We start from the raw sequence: 22,489 nt of genomic DNA, 5'->3' as shown, positions 1-22,489 counted from the left end.
CACACGATGGCACTTATCACAAAAAACTTCCAGACCCGTAGTGTTCCTTGCACAATGGTACTGCTCCTATATAACGTAGACCCATGGTTTTCCTCGCAAGGTGGTATTAGTCGCAAGTACTGTCGACCCATTGTGTTCCGCACGTTATGGTACTAATCACAAGGTTCTAATATCATCATCCGTTGGTCGGCCATTTAGTCGCCTCTTACGACAGGCAGGGGATACCGTAGGTGTGTTCTTCTGCGTCCCCCACCCACAAGGGGTATTAAACAAACTAAGGAAAATATTGTGCAGAGGATGGAACCAAATTCGGCGCTAATAATAAATAAATAAATAAATACATAAATAAATAAATAAATAAATAAATAAATAAATAAATAAATAAATAAATAAATAAATCCAATGAGACCTTATTTATTCGTAACTTTACTTTAGATATGATTTTCTTCTGCAGATTCACTTTCTCGAAGATGACAACATACAATATGAGAACTATTTCAGATACAAGAGGTGATGTCCCTGATCTCTGAATGGAACGAAGACGTCGAAAAAGTATTTTAAGGAAAAATGATGGTCCTGTGGTTCAGATTCAACATAAAATTCTACGTCCCACAGCTTATGGACAAAACCCCAGGACTACTTTCTTATAAGAAAGAATTATATAATATAATTTCGAGAGGCTGAAAGACAAATGACTCTGTCGAAACTATTCTAAGTCACAATCAGTGAACTAAGTTCTTGGGATTCCATTGCGGAATGTCAGTGCAACGCGAGATAGCCTGGAGAAACACGTCATACCGCTCATTTACCAGCGATTAACGTTGCAAGCCACACACATTCAGTCTCTCACCACAAACCACAATCCAGTCCAGTACACGTAAACATATACATAATGGCGAATTGTTTTTTTTTCTTTTCGATTCTGCGGTAAAAACAATCTCAGAATCATCTAACAAATGTGGCCTTGAAACAGGATGTTGTCTTAGGCAAGTGAACTGAACTGTTATTGTATCCGGCTGTTTAACAAGCTCACGGGCTCGATTGGTGTGAAAACGTTAACTTACTTCGCACTTACTAGTCCTGCTAATAAAGGGATATTTTAAAGACAATGCTACGAGGGAGAATATAGAAACCTTTTGGGGAAGACATGCTCTCTGATAAAGTATTCGAATTTGGTGCTGCAAAGTCTTAAATTCTGTAACATGCATGTACGTAAGGAGAACAATGGCTTGGTGGAGAGGTAAGCAGTTAATATATTCATTATAGAGCATTGCGACACCTTCCACCAATCTTTCATATTACAAGGCGATCGAAACACGCCAAATAGGCCAAGTGGGATTCAAGTCGCCTCTTGGACTGAGAGTATCCTACTCGAGAATCGATTCGCGACCAAATCGGCACGGCAGTGGAAAATTAATCAGAAATCACCACACTCCACGACGTTCATGAAACCTTCCTGTTCACAATATAAATTATTCACGTTAGAAAACTTAGCCTTACTGTTGCCGGAAAAAATCAATCCGGGGGAAGGACAACCGAACAACGTGTTTTCGATATTTACTTCTATCACTGTAGGCTACAGTGTGAAAGAGAGGTCGAATTTATTTCAAATTACCTTTAAGAATGAATTTACCTCTTCTCTTCACTGTAGTACGCATCTGAGTTAACTAGACGTAATTTTACTCTTACTTTGGGCATTATGTGCTACTAACTGGCTTCTTCCCATTTCTTATGATCTTTCCAGCGGATGGATAACATTCAGCCCTTTCCTTCTATTCCACAGCGTCTCTAATATCGATCTTGCACCCTCCTTTATAAATACGTTCACACAATATATCCAATCTTCAGGAAGGAAGACGTAGTTTACAAGAAAGGTTTCCTGTATGCAAGGCATGAAAGGAAAGATTTAACAGAGTGCTCTCCGAAGTGAGGTGTGTTAAATTTATTACTTTGGTAGCGGTTTAATGTCGCAGAGATAGGTTTTCAGCGACGCTGAAAGGGTTTGAACTGGAAACGAAGCGCCCGTAGTCTTAGCTAAAATACAACCCCAGCGTTTGTTTGGTACAGAAATGGGAAACTATATTCAGGGCTGTCGACCCTGGGGTTCGAATTAACCATCTCCAAAATGTAAACTTACAACTACACAACCCGTACCGCGGAACTAACCCGTTCGATATAACTCATTCACTTTGTAACTACGGTATCCGGCGACCTCGAGTTCGATTCCCGGCCTAGTCAGGGTTTTTAAATTGTAATTATTAATATCCCTGGCCTGGGGACTGGGTGTTTGTGACGTCCTTAATCTTCCTTTCCTCACACACAACATTCCACACTACTGCCATTCCAATTACACGCAGGTTCATACAACATGGTGCCAGTAAGGGCAAGAGATCCACATGGGTCGACGCCCCGAACAAATAGCATTAAAAAAAACTACGGCATCTATAATATTACGTAGTGTGTTATTGTAATGTTACTGTTTTTACGTCCAATTAACTACTTTTACGGTTTCTAGATACGCCCAAGTGCCGGAATTTAAACCCACAGGAGTTCTTTAACGTGACAGTTAAATCTACCGGCACGAGGATGACGTATATGAGCACCTTCAAATAGCACCGGACTGAGCCAGTATCGAACCTGTACGTAGTGTTTTAATAGTTATCAAGAAACGGGCAATGGAAATTAAAATGGCAGCAGTGTGTCTAGATTTAAATACAGGAGGAATCGCATGTACGTTAGCTGCTGTGACCACTGGAACTGAACCAATGACTTTCGGAGATTCGGTGATGCACTCCGACGGTCGCAGAGAAATAATCGAAACACTGAGGTTATCTTTGTTGCTCTACTGTTATCCTTGTGCTAGGAGAGAGCTGTAGGTGGTATGTTCTAAATATCGGACTGAACGAAGGATATTAAGCGACTTTCTGGTAATCAATTACGTTAAAAAATTAAGATCGTTGAAAAAATGTAAATCAGCATTTGAAAAACTCCACATGGAAATACCACAGTAGCCAGTAAATCCACGACTACCGTTTTCTAACACACAGACTGAACAAAAATGGAAATGTTCAATTATCTGGAACAGACAATAACCGAGGATACAGTATTCATAACAGAAATTACGTGTCGGTACAGTACAAGCCAAAACAATATTTATACAATAACAGCAAACTATTGTACAACGTTTCGGCAGTTCGAGCAGTCCCCAGCAGATGACCAAGCTCAACTCACTGCCTTCATCCGGACTGTGGTGAGACAAACACTGGGGCATACAGTAGCCACAGAAAGTATTCGTACACCAACATTTTAATGTATACCTTGTACATTAAGCACCATCAAGTAATATAAATAAATCCAGTGAGACATATGCATAAAGAGAAGACACCTAGCTGTACATTTGCTATGAGATTTACAGCGCTCAACATAATAAACAAATAAACTCGTCTTTGAACACAACCAAAAGTATTCGTACACTACTATATAATTCAAACACTTGCCGAAGTCTTTGTTCAAACACAGTCTTAATACTTTGTATGCATGCCTTTAGCTTTGATGACCTGTTCCAGACGTCTGGGCATTGAGTTAACTAATCGTTTGGTGTACTCTTCAGATATTTTGGACCATGCATCTGAGATCTGAGAGTATCTCTTTAAGATGTTCTTTACTAGTAGGATGGCATTTTTGCACCTCTTTGCCTAAATGATTCCACAGGCTGTCTATGGGATTGTGATCTGGATTCTGCGGTGGAGTGAGAAGTCTTCTTGGGGCATTCTACAACAGTAATTCACGGGTTATCATGGCACAATGCTTAGGATCATTGTCCTGTTGGAAGTGGAAGACTCCTTCCAGATGAAGCTCGTGTGCACTGCTGCTTAAATTATGGCGCAACACATCCATGTACTTCCTGGCATCCATAATACCATCAATAAATGCCAGGTTTCCCACTCCATTCGCAGCCATGCAGCCCCAAACCATCACACTCGCTCCTCCGTGTTTTACCATTCATGTTCGGTGTTTGGCTTCCGCCATACCTTGCTGGTCCTACCAGTTCCAAACTATGTAAACTTCGCTTCATCAGAAAAAATAACGGTGTTCCAAAAGTCCCTTGTCTTTTCGCAAACTGTATGCGCTTCTGCCTATTTCTTTCACTCATAAGTGGCTTCTTTCGTGGACATCTACTACGCAGGTTCGCACTGTGCAATACATTCCTTATAGTTTACACAATCACCTTGAAGCTAGTTCTGTAGCAATGGATGCAGCACTCCGGAACGGTTCCTTTCGTGCCGAATGCACAATAGTGCGTCGCTCCCGTACTGTCAGCACTTTTGGACGACCAGATCGGGTTTGTTTTCTGTTTGTCCGCTGTGCTTGTATTTATTAACTATTGAACTCACCGTAGTATAGCTAATGTCCAGCTGTTTTCCAATTTGATGACAACTTTTACTTTGTTTATACAGTAACACTATATTCTCTCGTTGACTCACTGAAAGTTCTCTCTTCTTTCGCCCCTTACTAAATAACCCTGTGGCAACGACAGCACAGTGATGACACTGATGACTAAAGAGGTAACAACCCCTCCTGCAGGCACAGCGGCGTAAACGTGTGCGACAACTGGTTTAACCAATCACAAAGACAGTACATCCGCACTGTACGAATACTTTCTTGGCGGTACGATCTGCCGTCTGTATACAGTATCGTGCCGATCATGTTACATTTTTAAACGATCCGTATGTTCAGCGTGTATATCTGATGTCTGTCGTTATGCCGTTTATAAATCTAACTTCAGCTCGTATGCCGTAATGATGTTCCATCACATTCTATAGGTGTACGAATACTTTCTGTGGACACTGTATGTTTAGATTCTACCATAAGCGACAACTGCAAACGAAAGCTCACTACCACAAAGTAAGCACAGCTTTGGCTGCTACAATGTGGGACTCAGGTAGACAAGTCAATGAAGAAGTCCACTGGATCTGTAAGAAGAGCAAATATCGTTGCAATTCATGATCAGTAGCACCGAGACGTGGTAGTAGATTCAAGTGTCCTCTTTGAGATAAACGTTAAACAAACCAGCGGAGTCGACGCTGAAAAGAACAACATCTACGAACCACGCACGTATCCCGTGCCTCAACGAGTACTACTGTGTAGAGATGAGAAGAATGCAAGAATGAGGAATGTGGCCTGCAAGCACCAAATTCCTGCTCTGCCCAGACAGATCGGCTCTTATCTGCTACACGAAAACATTGACTCACACTTTGCACTTTTGCTGGATTACAACTGACAAGAGCGAAGAGCTGCCAGTAGAAGATAATATAAAGTCGCCTGGGTAGTAGGGGAGTTGCTATGGTAACCATTGCGTCACTAAATCTGCTGGTGAAAACCCCTTCGCCCCGTGCCTCACCGGGCATGTATATTCTTCTGATCTCCCAACAATACAACATCTGTCCTGACAGATGGTCTGTAATAGGCTTGTTATTCCAGTGCAGAGGCAGTGTTACCAAGTACACGCGGAGTCTCCTGAATGGGGTGGGTATTCATCACTCTACGTTAAAGAACGTCATAGTAAATATCGTAAAAGATTCAGTCATCATCTTAAATCACCACTTCTATCACGCGTAGCTCACGGCTTTTATACAGATTCTGATCTGTGCTCTTTACATTATAGTAGTGGTTCATGTTAATCTATACAGTGATAAGTACCGATTTAATAACTAGGCTTCCATATTATAATTCAGGTTCCCTGTGGTCACTCTCAATTTGTAAACGGCATAAGATTGCATATCATGGAAAAATTATTACTTCAAACCTTGGGCACTAAATCAAGTCCAGTCGAACGCCTAGAAGCATTCGATTTTGGCTGCCCGGCGATTGTGATTCGAATAGGGGTGCATGATTCACCTTGATGAAGAATATTGTAATGAATTCGAAATGTCAGCGAAAACTGCACACAATGTACACAGAAAAACGGCAGGGCCCATCTACAAGAACGTAATACAGTTCCAACAGAATGCGCAAGCTTCAACAGAGCTGAGTGACTGCGCGTGTTAACGCGCTATGGCTATGGAGCCCTAGGCAAACTATAGGTCACACACTCTCAAGCTAAAGTCTTAAGGAGTATTCTCGGCATTTTGCCTGGTGTGAAAATGGGAAACCACGGAAAATATCTCCAGGGCCGCGGTGGCAAGATTCAAATCAACCGTTCTCCGACTGCAAGCACGCATAAACACACTCGTACCTCGTAGACAATTCGACGTACCGCTTAGGAAATTCGCTCAGTCATGAACATATAATAAATTATCACGTCAAATATCAGAACTGAAGTGAATTGAAGTGGTGGTGTTGACTAATTTTAACGTAAACATAACGGAATAATACACTTATCATAACTATAATCGTCAGAGAAAAAGGAGTTTAGAACCCTCGAATATATCAACAAAAGAAAGGAAAAGGTCATAAAAGGCGTGAAAATGATGACTCATTCGTGTAGGTCGTGGGGGAAAACTGAAGGAAGGGAATCTGGCGAAAGTAATACTAAGCTACGTCCAGGTCAAAGCCAGACCATGAATGATTTACCACTGGTTTTTTTCAACTAACAATGTACAATAATACCTCATTTCGCCGGGTTTCTGAATCCAAGTTGGCTGTTTCGTTATCGGCTCAATCCGGTGGTATTTTTTAAAGTGCTCAAATGCACAAGCCTAGTGTCGGTAGATTTACCGGCACGTAAAAGTACCCCCGCGGCACAAACGTGCATCATCTCCATCCTTCCGAAACTGTAAAAGTAGTTAGTGGGGCGTAAAACTACTATTATTAGTTTATTATTATTATTATTATTATTATTATTATTATTAACTATCGACTTGGTAGCGTTCGTGTCGAACAAACCGCTCCTTCTAATGCATTTTCCATTTTAACAACAAAACGTAGCCTATATTCACTTTAAAATAATTTTATTTTCGCTAGTTAAGGAATGCTGCAGTAACACGGGTAAGCTTTCGAAATTGTTGACTTCCTTCCTGTCCGATCTAGGTTTGCTATTTGCTTTACGTCGCACCGACACAAATAGGTCTTATGGCGACGATGGGATAGGAAAGGCCTAGGTATGGGAAGGAAGTGACCGTGGCCTTAATTAAGGTACAGCCCAAGCATTTCCCTGGTGTGAAAATGGGAAACCACGGAAAACCATCTTCACGGCTGGTGGCAGTGGGGTTCGAACCCACTATCTCTCGGATGCAAGTTCACAGCTGAGCGCCCCTAACCGCACGGCCAACTCTCCCGGTCCAATCTAATTACTTTAGTACGCAGGTCACCTAAGGGAGTCAATTCAAAAGACCTGCACCTGGTTAGCTGAACTTGTCTTCGGACACTCCCGTCACTAAAAACCATACGCCATTTCATTATTTTTGTAGTAACAACTAAGATCATGTACCAGAACACCTTTCCTGGAGGTTGTGGAGGAAGGTGTGCTATTTAGTGCAGGGTTTCTAAATCACAATTGTCGGTGGTTATTCTCGTCTATAATTGAGCGGAAGAGCAATGTTTCTTATGCTCACATAACAACCGTGAGTAAAATTTAAGCGCGGAACATTTAGACACCCAGTCATTAAGAAGAGCCGAAAGAGTTTGTGCAGGTCAGAGCAGTACCTTATAAAAACTAAGCTCTTACGTTCTCTTTCCTGTAAAACTACTTTCTGTTTCTTCTCACGTTCCTCGATGATCTCTAAACTGGTGTGGCGTGGCGCGGTGGGTCAAAGAGCGTCCCCTTGGGACACGCCAGTAAGTCTGACCTCAACATGCCAACATGTAAAGCTTTACTGATCATACAAAGAAGAGAACGAAGTTCAGACCGGTCTCTGATGAAATAACTTGTATATGTTCGAAAGTCAGATGCTACCTAGAGACGTAACAGGTGAGTGGGATTTTGCAACCCTCGAAATGAGAGAACCAACTAAATGATATAACCAGAAGTATTCAACATTCCTTCATTTATTGCTGTACTGAGTGCCAAAGTCTTTCATAGCCACATTCACATTCGCATATTCAATCTTCCTTCCTTCCTTCCTTCCTTCCTTCCTTCCTTCCTTCCTTCCTTCCTTCACCAGACGACGGTACTGAAGCTGTACATTGTATTATCCGACACGTGTCATCAACTTTCATTCCTTTATCAGAGGACTACTTTTTTTTTTTTGCTATTTGTTTTACGTCGCACCGACACAGATATGTCTTATGGCGACGATGGGACAGGAAAGGCCTATGAATGGGAAGGAAGCGGCCGTGGCCTTAATTAAGGTACAGCCCCAGCATTTGCCTGGTGAGAAAATGGGAAACCACGGAAAACCATCTTGAGGGCTGCCGACAGTGGGATTCGAACAGGATGCGAGTTCATAGCTGCGCGCCCCTAACCGCACGGCCAACTCGCCCGGTTCATTTAAAATGAAATCGACCATAAACTTATTTACTTGCTCAAATAAATTGGGCATTTTTGACTTAGTCAACGCATGTTATTTAGAACTCACAATAGGCAATACAGGAACATTCTATAAAACTTTATATTTAATGTATTAAATATATCTGTAATTACGAGTGTTGCTAAGACATGTCAAGATATTTTGTTCTAAAATATCTTGTTACAGTACCGAAAGATCTATTAACAAAGCTTTATAATATTTAAGTACTGATAAACACTAGCAGATTATGGATAAAACAGATCATACAAGAAAGTATACATTAAATTAACGTATGTTCTCGAGTAAGACTGTTCAATTCAGCATAGGACAGAAACCGAAAGTCGCCATGTACCTACTAATAGATCAAACCGCTCGCTTTTGGATCCCTGGATCACCTGATGGCACAAGAGTGAATCTGCACTGCAGTGAAGGCACGTGTACTCTCGAGTAACCAACAGGTTGGCATGCAATAAAAACTATGATACCGCAAGCATTACTGTTTATCTTTCACTGCCCTCAATGAGTCTTCAATACGCACCAGAAGCCTTTCACGTGTTCATTACCTGGTGTTGCGGCAAATCGGTTCAGCAACTTACCTGCGAACAAAAGAAAGAACATATATTATTATTATTGCTTAACCTCTGAAAAACAAGAGCTGATAAATGAGAAAGTTCGAAAGAAACTTTATACACTCTATTATGCATTCACTGAGATGAGCAATTAGAGTACATCCAAGCACCACAAAACGAAAAAATCACTTCATTACTGTCCTTCTGCCATCGCCTACAGCATCTGACACGGACAGGGATCGGGGGGAAGAAAATTGTATCAGGAATGAACAGCACAGGGATTAAACACTACGATTCAAGTCGCATAGCTTGATGCGTTAGTAATTTTGTACAGAAGAAAAATAAGTGCTGTAAATACGAGCTGTAAAACTGCGGCTACCATTATGATTTGGCAGTAAGTTTGCTCAGTAATAAATACTTCTCTATAGCTTATTGGAGGGAGGTATGCTAAGATCATATTCTCCGGGCGTTATATGCACAATTCTGAAACTTAAATAAAATTAGTTTGCCCTCAATGTTTTGCTATATACAAACCTCTATTGCCTTTAAAGTATTTTCCAAGAAATTCCGAGCGACGTTTTCACACCGTTTCCGGCTTTTTAAAAAAAATATCCTTCCTTGCGATGCCTTCATTCTTCGAAGATTCAGATCTCTTATCCCTATGATAAGAGTTAAGATGGGATGACTACTACAAATGGTAGATTTTCGCAATCGTGATAAATGCGAAATCATCGTGATTTTTTAATTTGCGATAACGTGTGAAATTAAGTACAAGCGTTTTCGCAAAATAAGAGCGAAATTGCAAGACATGTATGCCATATTTTAACAATACAAACCCAGATGGGTTTTATATAGTTATGATTATTTTCACAAACAATCAAACTGTATTAGAAATGATTCAGAGGTTGACTGCCTGCAGATTTTATTAGTAGTCCAATTAAAATATCCACTATTTGCTCACGCAGCCATTAAGCCCATCCAGAAATCTACTAATAGCTTGATGCAAAAATATTTTTCAGCAAGTACAATCCAACTGTCGCAGAAAGACGAAAAAGATTAAAAGAATCACAAAAGTAACTTAATATAATGGAATTCACCTTTTCAATACATACAAAGCTGTTGCACATAAATTATATTACAACATTTTTATTATTATAAAGGTACCGGTTTCGACATGTTTTCAATGTCATCATCAGCCTTACCTAAAACTAAACCAAACCAAACCAAACCCCATGGCACTACAGCCCTTGAAGGGCCTTGGTCTACCAAGCGACCGCTGCTCAGCCCGAAGGCCTGCAGATTACGAGGTGTCGTGTGGTCAGCACGACGAATTCTCTCGGCCGTTAATCTTGGCTTTCTAGACCGGGGCCGCTACCTCACCGTCAGGTAGCTCCTCAATTCTAATCACGTAGGCTGAGTGGACCTCGAACCAGCCCTCAGGTCCAGGTAAAAATCCCAGACCTGGCCGGGAATCGAACCCGGGGCCTCCGGGTAAGAGGCAAGCACGCTACCCCTACACCACGGGGCTGGCACCTAAAACTAAGCAAGAATAAATTCACATATAGCAACAATACAGACATACTAGGTAAAATTCGTATAACGACACACTTAAAATAGTTCATATAAAATATCGGAGGATTGCTACGCGTTGGTGGCGTAAAAGTCTTGTATTGTTTTGGTATATGAGTTGGGGCACTTTCCGTAAAGTTGTACTTAGGTATGTTTTTAACTTTAGAAGATTAAAAGAAAGCAATACAGACATATATTGTTTGTTAACCCTTCAGCAAGTGCTTCAAATGACGTTAAGTTCAGATATTACGTTATAAGTGGGGATTTCATTGAATGTCAGGCTAAAAAAAAAGTAACTGAAAGTAAAATTTAAATAATTTGCGTTGATCTTTTAATGGGTATGTTCAAATTACAAGATAATTTTTTTTACTGCCTTGGATACTATTTCTAAATGCATGCAGATATATTCTATGAGTAAGCAGATCCATATCAATTAACATGCTCGCAATTTCATTTCAACTTCGTATATTCCTTCAGTTATTTTCTTTAACTTAAGCTCGAAAACTATAAAAGCCAGCAGTTTGATACGTTGATACTTTAAATGCAATATCGTCGTTCAGCCTGCGAAAACCCCTAATCGATCATGCTGTGGGAGGAATACTGACCCGCAGCACATATATCGTCAAGAGCAAGAATTCTTTGATATCATTCGCGCAATATATAACCGGCCAAAGTTCTAAGCTGAAATATTATTTCACATGACGTCCGGTTCCATGGCTAAAAGGTTAGCGTGCTGGCCTTTGATCACAGGGCTCCCGCGTTCGATTCCCGGCAGGGTCAGGAATTTTAACCATCATTGGCTAATTCCGCTGGCACGGGGGCTGGGTGTATGTGTCGTCTTCATCGTCATTTCATCCTCATCACGACGCGCAGGTCGCCTGCGGGTGTCAAATCAAAAGGCCTGCACCGGGCGAGCCGAACATGCCCTCGGAAACTCCCGGCACTATTTCGCAGGCGCAACGACGGTATCTCCATTTGGAAATATGGCTTCGATCGAAAAACGCTAAAAAATGCAAAATGTTAACATGAAAAGTGTTGGAAAGTGTTATATTTAATTTTTAAAATGCTAAAATCTGCTTCCTTTTAAAACAATGAAAATGTAAACCCTCCATTAACGAAAATACCGTTTAACCGACATGACCAAGCTGGTTGTTTAAAAATATAATATATTTTCAATTTTCGGAAGAACATTTCCTTTCTCTTTTCAAAAGGAAAGAGAATCAATTAGTGTACCTACCTAGCCAATGTCTAATCACGAATGCTTGGTCACTGTTCGCAACATTCATTGTGAGATTGTTCGAGTGAATCTGTTAATGTTTTGCGCTTTTAAGTATAGGTCTACTGTATTTGCGAATTTCCTGTATTGTCATTGCTGACCATTAATAACTTAGAGGTAAACGTTTTTACTCCTATGGTAATTAGAACATGAATAATTGATCTAATAATAAGGATTTTTCTACAAAAAGAAACCACTTTTTCCTTTGCGTAAATTAAATGATCATAAATCTCTCGGTCATGGCCATCCATCAACAGCTGCTAATTTCAAATGACCACCAGCCATTAGACACAGCCTGCATGGTTGCTAGGTAACACTGCCTCTCACATAGTAGCCTAGGGTTACAATTCCGTCACACATTTTGTGAATAACTTCAGTAGCGCAGCCATAGTGCCGTAACTAAGAAAGGACCCCCCCCCACTTTCCCCGCAAAATACTATTTTTGGGCCCCGCTCTATAATTAACTGAAACTCACCAGAAGTGGCATCCATTATCATTTTCCGAAGCCTTGTTGCTTCGTTGACAGAAACTCGTTAACCACACATTCCACATTAATACTGCTGGTTTTATTCGTATTTCTCTCAATGTTAAACCAATGAACTTAACCGCCTCTGTGACATGGTGTTGCTCAGGTACGTTTTAATAAGCTTTGGTTTGTTGAACGATCGCTCGGCGGATGCTGTTATGACCGGTAAACTGGGATAAAGTTGCAGCACTGTACACAAATCAGGGACACTACTAACAGTGACCGAGTTTACTTACTACCAGAATTTTGGCGAATTCTTTTACAGCTGACGGGTCACAGACTTTTATTTTCAAATATCTAACTCAACACTGTACCCGGCCACGATCAGTTTCAATTATATTTTCCATACAATCAATTTCAAAATCACCGGGCGAGTTGGCCATGTGTTTAGGGGCGCGCAGCCGTGAGTTTGCATCCGGGAGATAGTTGATTCGAGCCCCGCTGTCGGTGGCCCTGAAGATAATTTTCCGTGATTTCCCATTTTCACACCAGGTAAATGCAGGGGCTGTACCTTAATTAAGGCCAGGGCCGCTTTCTTCCCACTCCTAGACCATTGCCACAAGACCTATCTGTGTCGGTGCGATGTAAAGCCAAATCGAAAAATAAATATTTCAAAATCACTCCGTTGTGCTGAAACACCACCATCTTAAATTTCAAAATTACTCTATGCTGAAATGTCACTAACTCAAGCCTTGTATTCTTCTAAATTTTGTGCTGCGTTCTCATTTACATTTTCAACCGACACGCCGGATTCGCAGTTATCACAATATTGCTACTGGAACCTGTTAAATAATCGTCACCTACGCTTTTAAAGAAACAATAATTTTTTTGCAGCTTTCAAAGAGATTCTTCCTTTTCACGTTCTCCATTGCGGTTCTGGAAACCGATTAAATACTTAGATTTTTCCGGTACTTGAACACATTATATAAACTTGTGCACACATCACCAAGTCACAAACTAAACACAGCTGACTGAATTACCATCCTGATCTGATTCTAATTCCGGGTCGAGGATTTCACTTTAAATGATGCAATGAAATCGAAAGTGAGTTTCGAGTTCAACAGGAGGGGAGAGAAGACCTAACCCGAGCCTACAATCTACACTGATTGAGGGGAATTACGTCGGGAGACCTGGCAACACTGACTGACAATCAGGTTCACTACATTGACATTTTTGTGCTTGTGCGTGCATGCCTCAGTCCATCCCAGCTGCCAGTTAATAACAGATCGAGGATTCAGCAAACTGCATCGGCCCCACGTCGGATCAGTATACCCAACGTTCTAACAGAGTTGAATTATCATGTCCACCGCGAATCACATCTGTAAGTAGGTTATGTTTAGAGGCTACATCAGTACAAAAAACAAGAACATTATTTTACATGACATAATTTAAGTTGGCACAGAATACGTTCGTTCGTTTCATTTCAAATATAAACAAAATTACGTATTCAGGTATACCATAGAATGCCTTTGACACCCCCCCCCCCCGCCTTCCGAGCCCGTTACCCCCCCCCGGGTCGGGCCCTGCGGGACCGTTAGTTACGCCCCTGCCCAGCTGTAACACATATTTATGTTAACATTTCTAAGATAGATATTCACTTTGTTGAAAATAGTAATGAAATTAGGTCATTGTAAGTTCTAATAAAACGATGCCAAGATTTTGCCGTAAGAAAACGTAGTGTAAAAACACTATGCAGGCCTACTTATTACCGATATCCGAACTGTTAGTATCCGCAATCGTGTAATCTAACCGTATTTCAGATAACGGAGGTTTTACTGTATTAACTACCACCACTTCATGTAATACAAAGGGCCAGTTAGGTTACAAGTTATAGGGCAACTAGAAAAATCTTGCTCCGCTATGAAACGACGAAGAGAAGAAATTCTACAACGAAAGTGGATGTTACTATAAAATAAGATATAGCAAGACTTGACTTGAAAGATTTAATTGTATTCTAGACAAGAGTGTACTCTATATTGACAATACCACTTGCGAGGGAATGTACAGCTTCTTTTTTAACTGAATCTAACCAGTAATTACAAAAGTTTCCCGAGCCACTCAAAAGTAGTAATGATCATTTCAACTCTGGCTTACTTGTTCAGTTATGTATACATTCCAACTGCTTGCTCTTCTGCTCCCGTTATTGACAGCTACTAATGACCAAACATTTCATTTCCAACTTGGTAATACAGCGAACGAGATGACCCACTTCGCAAGCGTACTTACTCGCTCCACTCTCAATTACAGTACAAGGAATTATTTTCCTCCTCAAAAAAATAAATAATAATACACAAACCTTACAATACACGAACATACTTCTAGGGACAAAGAAAAGAAAAGAAAATACTCTACAATACCTATTACATAAATAATAATAATAATAATAATAATAATAATAATAATAATAATAATAATAATAATAATAATAATAATAATAATAATAATAATAATAATAATACCGCTTTTCCTCACACTTGTGGATTTGGCCCTGTTTTACGGCCGGATGCCCTTTTTGACGCCAATCCTATATGGAGAGGTATAACCATTATTGCGTGTTTCTGTGGTGGTTGGTGGTGTAGTATGTTGTCTGAATATGAAGAGGAAAGTGTTGGGACAAACACAAACACCCAGCACCCAAGCCAGAAAGTATTAATCAGACGCGATTAAATTCCTCGACATGGCTGAAAATCGAAACCGGGACCCTTTGAAGCGAAGGCCTCAACAGTGACCATTCGACTAAAGAGTCGGAATAGTAATAATAATACTAATGATAATCTATTTAATTTAATCGTAAATTTTGTTATTAATGCAATGTTTGCGTGTAACTGTCTTGTATACTTAAAATGTATCATAAATCGAGAACAGCTCATCTGGAGGCCATGGTCGTTAAGGCGTCAATGCTATAAAGGGTCTGACACCGTGATTAACCGGTTCGAGTCTCGTTGGTAGAAAAAATCACCATCAGAAGCCTGGATTCAATTACAGATGATGTTATTTATTTTACGTCCCACTAACTACTCTGTTACGGTTTTCGGAGACGCCGAGGTGCCGGAATTTAGTCCCGCAGGAGTTCTTTTACGTGCCAGTAAATCTACCGACACGAGGCTGACGTATTTGAGCACCTTCAAATACCACCGGACTGAGCCAGGATCGAACCTGCCAAGTTGGGGTCAGAAAGCCAGCGCCTTAACCGTCTGAGCCACTCAGCCCGGCTGGATTCAATTACAAACCATTTTGCAGTGTCCATATGGAGTGAGGACATATGCTGCTGTTGATGGTGATTCGTCTCTTGGATGAGGACGTAAAGCTTTTTAACCAGTTGCTTTACGTCGCATCGACACAGATAGGTCTTAAGGTGACGATGGGACAGGAAAGAGCTACGAGAGGAAAGGAAGCGGCCGTGGCCTTAATTAAATCGATTATTTCAGAAAGCAGTCAAGTGCCAAAAAATGAAAAATGAATTATTGGCAGAATATGTTACTAAGAGGGTATACGCACATTTTGGAACTGAAACCAATCAAGAAACGTCCTCCTATAATGGTCAGATATTACGCTTAATTTCGTATTTAGTTCAGAAACCTGTTAAGTGACACCGCCTGGCCGGTTTCTGCAGTAAACTGCTGGTACATCTTGTGATGTGCCACACCTTGCCGGTTGGCTCTGCTGCTCTGAATCCAGAATAGCCAACTGTTCAGCAGTTTTTATTGTCATTGTTGTGTTTTTGGAACCGCATGTTCGTAGTTTTGTGAACAACTGATTGAAAACGTGTCTGTCTTGTTTAGTGCAGTGTTTTTATAATCGTAGTGATATGTCTGGAAGTTCAGAAGACGAACCTGTATCGATACGGCAACACTGGCGACACACAACGCTGCGTAGCAGCAGCTTTTGTCCACCTGCTCCCAACGTTGTTCAGTTGAGCATCGTGTGTGTGCCGTGTAAGACCTGTTTGACACAGTGCGTGTTTAGTGTGTTGGTTCTGAACTGCGAACTGGAACATGAACAACCAAAAGATCAATGCACAGTTTTGATTTAAGCTTGGCAAGACACCGAAAGAAACGCATGCGATGCAGGTACGTGTTTATGAAGATCAAGCACTGTCCTTGAAGTGTGTGTACGAGTGGTTCGCCCGTTTTCGAGGAGGCCGGGAAAGTGTTTCTGACAATCCCCGTAGCGGAAGACCGGCGACCACCGTCAGTGACGAAAACATTGAGAAGGTGAGGACATTAATTACGAACGATCGGCGATTAACGGTGCGCATGATAGCGGATGAACTGCAGATTAACCGTGAATCCGTGCGACAAATCGTTACCCAGAAGTTAGGGAAGAGGAAAACGTGTTCTCGTCTTGTGCCACATCACTTGACTGACGATCAGAAGCAGGCACGTTTAGAGGCTTCACAGGATTTTGCCGAAACGGCGGATGCGACACAAAATTTCTTGAACAGTATTGTCACTGAGGATGAAACCTGGTGTCTCAGGTACGACCTTGAAACTAAACGGCAAAGCATGAAATGCCGTTCTCCGGGATCCCCTCGTCGGAAAAAGGCCAGAGCCGAAAAGTCACGCATCAAAACGATGCTCATCACCTTTTTCGATAGTCAAGGCATTATCCACAAGGAATTTCTACCTGAGGGAACGACGTTGAATGCTGCGCGGTACAATGAAATTTTGACCCGTTTCATGAAACGTCTACGCAGGGTACGACCCTAGTACGCACAACAAGGTTCATGGTTTTTTGTCCAAGACAGCGCTCGCCCACACACAGCCAATATCGTCAAACAGTTCATGGCAAAAAAGGGGGCCGTGAAACTTAAACATCCCCCATACTCGCCAGATCTCAATCCTCCAGACTTCTTCCTATTCCCACGACTCAAACTCGCTTTGAAAGGAAAGAGACTTGACAATATTCTTGACATCCAACGAAACGTGACGAGGCTTTTGAACACCACCCCAAAGAAAAGCCTTCCTGCAAAGTTTCCAGGGCATGCATCGCCGATCGCAGCAGTCTATAGTTGTGGGAGGGGACTATTTCGAAATACAGTAAGGTCACTGTCGTACATTGTTCATCTATGTTGATAGTACAGGACTATTCACCGAACTTTATTGTCACAGGTTGTATAACTTAATTAAGACAGCACAGTGGCGACCGATGACTACAAGAAAATATTAATGTGTTATTTGCATCTATAAGGGGAGCATGATTAGCTCAGTGGCTTAGCTGCTGGATTCCCACCCAAAAGGCTGAGATTCGAATCCCGGTCGATTCTAAGTCGAGATTTTCATCTTAGGAACCACGTGACGTCAGGAAAGGCATCCGGTCTTGAACTCCCGGCCAAAACCAAAATGAGCCTGGGTGGCTCCAGCGACCCCAGAAATAACTGAGACAAGCTGAAGAAAGATGTATATATTTTATTGAAATTGATATACAGTAATATAAATGCTACTCTAGTTGAATTTTATACAGGGTGTATCCGTGATGATTTTACAAACTTTCAGTGATGATAGAGGACGGACAATGGATCAATTTGAGATAAGGAACCGTAGTCCGGATACGTTCGAGTCAAAAGTTATTTTTAATCCAAGTTTTCTAACGTCCGTCCGTTCTTAACTGACGCCGGGATATCGGAATTTCGTCCCGCAGTAGTTCTTTAACGTGCCGGAAGCCAACAACACGGGGTCGTCACCTTTAAACACTCTTAAAAGCCACCGACCTCAGACAGATTTTGAACCCGTTAACTTGGGATTAGTAGACCAACGCCGTATCCACTACACGACTGAGGCCGGTAGTCAAAAGTTAAAGCAAAAATCGATCTGATACCTCCAACTGTACTGTACTGTACACTACATGAGCTAAGAGATCCTTTTCAGTCCCGACAGGTGTCTCATACACAAGGCAAGCAAGAATTCTCGCTGCCTACGACACAGTTCAAACGACACCGGGGATATTCGAACGGGTACGACAGAACTTTGTGCGACGATTGAATCGACGCAGGGGGACGCCATTTCGAACATTTGCTGTAAATGGAGAAACTTGTAAAAGTTGTGCAGGTAACTTACATGAGAAGAATTTTGGTTTAATTTTGACTCGATCGTCATAACATCTATGTTGAGTCAACCACAGAAATATACATAATGCACATTCGTTTCCTGAAGGTCACTTTTTTAATACATAAGGAACATGTTCTCAGTTTGTACGGAATACAGAGGATTCAGAATCCATAAAATCAGCTGACAGATATATGTTTATTCAACAAGCAGAGAATCTAATTTTATATCTTGGATTTTTCATAATTTCTCTTTTAAGTAACCTTCCAAAAAATCCTAATTTATTTGTAAAAAGAAACAGTCAGTTATTGCGTGGGAATCAGTGCAGCTTTACACAGTTATTTGTAAAAGATAGCGCAATAGTCGTAAAAATAACCAGGCACTATAAGAAGGCCTTATCAAGTGGTTGTGAATTAATTCTTGAAATATAAATTGTTATCAGTCCTTATGAATTTATAACATTTATACTGTGTCAACCAGGTGTACTTGTCTCAGAAATACATATAATGCGCATGCAATTTCCTGTGATTTCCTGAAAGTCACCTTTTAAAATACATAACGAACATTTTCTCAGTTTGTATGGCTCGGGGAGGGGGCATTTGTCTCAATACACACCTCTTCTTATACAGATAACACACCGCACAAACACGCAGTAGTGAATACCTTCTTCAACATGGAAAGAGTATCCGGCCGTAAAACAGTGGTGCTCCACATGTGCAACACGCGACCCAATCACGGAATGGGAAAAAAGGTCTAAAACGACGACACTCCATAAGGGCAAATTACCTCACTCCTCATCTTGCCTCGTACGCCTCATTTGGGCTCTACCATTGTTTTTTGCAGTTTCCCTATAACTGCATAGCCTTTGGTGGTGCTATTTGAGGATCAAACCAGCCTCTGGGCTGATGACCTAACGGACACAGACGATACATGTCTTTCTAAAAAATGTAGAATATCTTGATACTGGTTACCTCCTGATTAGGATTACTGAGGGCTCATGTAACACAATGTTGTTGAACGCGAAGACTGCGCTATTTTGCAATGAACTGAAGACCAAAACGCCATTTCGTTTGTCACGAAGATTAAAAAAATATTCTATGCAAATCATGTAGACACATACATGTACCAAAACATTCATGATGTGTCAAACTTACCAGTTGCTAAGGAATAGGAAACGGCATCTCGAACATATTCTGGCTCTGCTGTTCTGACAATACCTCAATATTTCGCGGGAACTGAATGATCTACAGAGGCCACACGTTTGTTCCAAATACCTAATTGTAGAAGCGCTTAGGTTCGTTCATAGAAGCTTGCTGACTAAATGCTGTTAGCTACAATAGTCTATAATCACGACGTATGCACAGTATGTATATCCCAGCGGATTTTATGGATTAATCATTCTTAATCAATTTATTAATTTATCGATATAAAAACCAAATGATGTCTGTCCGTGTGCCTTACGAAACGACATAACGTCTAAACCGCTTGACGGAATGTCATGAAATGTTGCACAAGCTTTCTCGGAGGAATCTTATCACACGACTATGCTTTATTTCAAAATATTGATATGAAAATATATAAATATTTATAAAATTATTTTTAAAATATAGCGTAATAATCTTAAAAATAACCGCGCACTTTAAGAAGGCCTTGACAGTGGCTGTGAATTAATTCTTTATGAAATATAAATTGTTACCAGTCATTATGAATTTAGAACATCTATGTTAGGTCAACCAGGAGTTGTCTCGGAAACACACATAATGCACATGTAATTTCCCGTAATTTCCTGAAAGACACTTTTTTAAATACATAAGGAACATATTCTCAGTTTGTATGGAATACAGAGGATTTAAATTTTCAAAATGCCAAACTGCCAATAAACATTCAAAAATCGAAACTTAATTCATATACCTTAAAACTATTATTTCATTATCAGGTCAAAGTACGTAGATATAAGCCGTGAAATTTTCAATCTTGTAGCTGGAATAGGTAAGCATAGAGCATTCCGTATTCCCTCAAAAAAATGCAATAGTACGATACTCTTTGAAAACAATAAAGGGATACTCGGGACCTTACGGACTTATAAACTGCCATATTGAAGTACGGATGTACTGATGTATCGCTCTATTTCAAGAGACAACGATGTCGCTTGAGTGAAGCTGATAATTTCGATCTTATGTCCCTTAAAACAACAATCAATCACCACCAATTAGCTCTCCAACTGTGTCAAGCTGCACTGATTCCCGCGCAATAACTGACTGTCATTTTTCACAAATAAATGAGGATTCTTTGGAAGGTTGACTTAAAAAAGGTTATGAAGAATCCATGATATAAAATTAGATTATTTACTTGTTGAATAAACATATATCTGTCAGTCTAAGTGATATGTCATTATACAGCGTGATACAGCGTGATTCAGCCGCCCATTCCAATGTAGTTTTATGCAAACCACAATATTCATTCCGTCCTGAAAATATCTGCCCTGCCGGTATGCTCAGACAACACAACCGGATATCTTGGTATTTACCGCCTCACCATGATAGGACGCCGTGATGTTATATTAGTATTAAACACTGGAAGACATGCGTGTGCCTTCTAGGTCGTATGAACCTGACACGCCGGCGAAACAATAAACTGATGCTCTGACCGCATTCCGTCGATTGCTAGACGAACGCCTAACCACATCCGCTACACTACACTGCTGGAACCATGCTAGTAGTACGACGAGAGCAGAGTACGTACGCCATCCAGTTCGGTGTTTAAGACACTAATTGCTGCACTGTTACCTAGTTTTATGCAATGATTTCCCTCTTCGTTACACCCGGTCACGAGTATAAGCTGCTCAGTGTACCTTGCGGAACCGTAGTGTAGTTGGTAAAGGCGTGGCGGAGCGGGCGTGCAGTTCAGGTGGGAGGTTCGAGTCCGGGGCGAAGATTACAAATTTTAGAAATATTTGTTTAATAGGTACCGCACGCAATATAAGTTCAATACCGGCTTTCATGCAAATTGTGAGTGAATGGATGCGTTTGTGGCCCTAAGAAGGGCCGATTAGTTAGCAGGCCGGACACATACAGACCGGAAATAATAGGAACACAACTGCTCTGACAATGTTTTATCGCAGGATATGTTCGATGTGATGACCGTTTTGGTTTATGGACATTCGGGCCCGGTACATCGTCTTGCGCGCTGAAGCATTCCAGGTGTAATTGCTCGGTAGACGTCCGTGATGAGTTGCCGGAGCTGGTCGGGGTTTTCCGGCGCTTGTGTGTAAACTACGTTCTTCAATTGTACCCCTACAGGAAGAAGTCTAATGGCGTTAAATCCGGTGATCTGGCGGGCCAAGAAACAGGGCCTCCTCGTCTTATCCATTTCCCTGGCAGTTCCGCGTTCAGATGGTTACGAAAGGGTAAATTCGAATGTGGTGGAGCTCCATCCTGTTCCAAACACATCCTCAAACGATCATGAAAGCGCACATCCCCCAGCAGGAGTGGGAGTTCCTGACGCAGAAAGTACACAAAGCACGGGCCCGTCCAATGGCCCTCAAAAATAAAGATCCTCCAAGATTCCACACCAAACATTCACTCCCCATCGTACTTGATGGGCCACCTGTCGCACCCAGTGAGGATTGTCCGGACTCCAATAGTGCATGTTGTGGCGATTGACGTTCTCATTATTCCGGAAGCGCGATTCGTCCGAGAACAAGATAAGCGATACGAATTCTGCAGCATTGTCCACCCTGCCTAATAGCCAACGACAGAACCCATTCGAGCTTCGAAATCCCACCCACGGAGCTCTTGGTGTAGCTCAAGATGGTATGGGTGAAATATATAATCATGCAGTATTCGCCAGACGGACGGCTGGCTTGTGTTCACCTCTCGTGCAATCGACCTTTTACTGATGTGTGGATTATTACGAGCTGCCTCCAGAACGGCCTCTTCTGTTTCACCCGATGTAACGGGCCTATCGCAGACTGGTGGGTGGTTGGAATTCACGCCTGTTGTCCATAGGTGTCTTTAAACACGGCGGAATGTCGTAGCAGCCGGGTGTCGCAAGTCGGG

The sequence above is a fragment of the Anabrus simplex genome, chromosome 1 (genome assembly GCF_040414725.1).
Source record: "Anabrus simplex isolate iqAnaSimp1 chromosome 1, ASM4041472v1, whole genome shotgun sequence".
NCBI lineage: Eukaryota > Metazoa > Arthropoda > Insecta > Orthoptera > Tettigoniidae > Anabrus > Anabrus simplex.
This window is presented reverse-complemented; position numbering follows the sequence as displayed.